This window comes from Etheostoma spectabile, chromosome 4 (genome assembly GCF_008692095.1).
Source record: "Etheostoma spectabile isolate EspeVRDwgs_2016 chromosome 4, UIUC_Espe_1.0, whole genome shotgun sequence".
NCBI classification, from domain to species: domain Eukaryota; kingdom Metazoa; phylum Chordata; class Actinopteri; order Perciformes; family Percidae; genus Etheostoma; species Etheostoma spectabile.
Window position 1 is genome coordinate 5,834,743 of NC_045736.1, and position 1,779 is coordinate 5,836,521.

General features: G+C 38.8%; 1 protein-coding gene across 18 annotated transcripts in view; it reads left to right on the plus strand.

Moving 5' to 3' along the window:
* plekha6 (pleckstrin homology domain containing, family A member 6) overlaps positions 1-1,779 on the plus strand; it is a 77,657-nt gene that overhangs the window by 65,233 nt on the left and 10,645 nt on the right. The gene's annotated exons all lie outside the window — the stretch shown is intronic.

Sequence of the window (1,779 nt, forward strand, 5' to 3'; positions counted from 1 at the left end):
ACAACACTGCTATTATTTGGAACATGCCTCTTTCAATTACAGATTAAATTACACAGACTGAGCAGCATGTTAGGTCTGTTGGTTTTCTATGACTCTACAACACTTATTAGTAAATTATTTGCCATGTAGAAATATCACTTCTACCAATTAATATGATTTATGAGATTAGTGATGTTGGACTGCTAATATTTTGAACACAACTGTACTTCCATTCCAAGCCATTGTTGCTATAAGTCAGAGACAAGGTAAACATCTTTTGTTTGGAAGTGGAAAGCCAGTGAGTGACAGCATTCTTTCCAGTGCTAAAAAAACAAATGCATCAAGTGTGTCAGGGCACTATCTGGTGGAGGGATAGCACATACTAGGGTATGATCAGGCATTAATCTCACAAATTGTGTAGCCTATTTTACACAAAATGTAATCCTTACCACCACCAATAAAGTGCAGCTCACATCCAATTTGCCAAACCTTTTCAATGGGAACTAGAGGAAATACACCACTTTTTACAAGTCAAAATAAACTGAGGCGCAAATACAATTAATATCAAATTAGTGGTAGGGGAATTTTAGATAATCAGAAAACTGGCATTCAGGGACATATCCCCATAGATATAAAACAAGTGGTTCTTATGCATATCATCATATGCAGATTTGCGTGTGTTAACTGTGGCGGCTTTGACAAGATAGGTTAAAAACACGTGCACACGTTCTGTGATGCCATGTTCAACTGCTACACTGCGGTGCCCTGCTACGTCCTGCTACGTCATGTAAAGTCGCTACGTTGCTGTGCCTTGTAATGCCGCACAGCGTCCTGCTATGCCATGAAATACTACAAGAACTGCTACAAATACTAATTTTTCATTTTTTGTTATTGCCACTCTTCAATCTAACCCAACCGGCCCATCAGACACCGCCTACCAAGAGCCTGGGTCTGACCGAGGTTTCTGCCTAAAAGGAAGTTTTTCCTCGCCACTGTCGCACTGTTGCTGCTCTGGGAGAAAACTAGAACTGTTGGGTCTTGTAAATTCTGGAGTGTGGTCTATCTGTAAAGGGTCTTGAGATAACTCTTGTTATGAATTGATACTACAAATAAAATTGAATTGAATTGAATTAAAAAGGATGGGGCTTGTGCAGTCTTGCATTATTAGAAATTAAATGCAGTTATCAAGCATCACAAAATGCTTTTTATTGCGGATTGATGCCATGGGCCATAAATAACAAAACTAAAAAAGAAAATTAGAAAAATTAATAGGTTACAAAAAAAATATTTTTTTTCCAAAAGGGCACTTATTTAGTCCAAGACCAAGAGACCTAAAGAGCAGGGGATTCTGTGCATGTACTTGTTTGTTGCTCTAACTGTTTGTAGGTCTAGCCAATTGTGTCCATATATGTTGGCCTTCGCAATTAATAGGAACTTTGGGAATGAAAAATGAACAAAGGGGTTCAGAGTAATTTGCATTTGCGATTGGGTATGGCGATGTCAGGCTAACCCATAGCAACAATCCCTCCCCAACAATTTGTATTGATCCTTAAACCTTTAGTGTATAACTTTTCTATATTTATGAACACCCATTACATTCAAGCCATTGTCAAATTAGTTGGTACAAAGCTAATTAAGACTGTCAGCATGGAGAAGGGGTGGGGGTGGTGCGCGATCACAGAAGGCTTGTATCATGTGTATGCAGTTTTGTTGTTGTTACTAAGAATTCCTCATGGGGGAGACAAAACTACTGTAGCTGTAAGATTACAGGTGTGTGTGTGTGTGTGTGTGTGTGTGTGT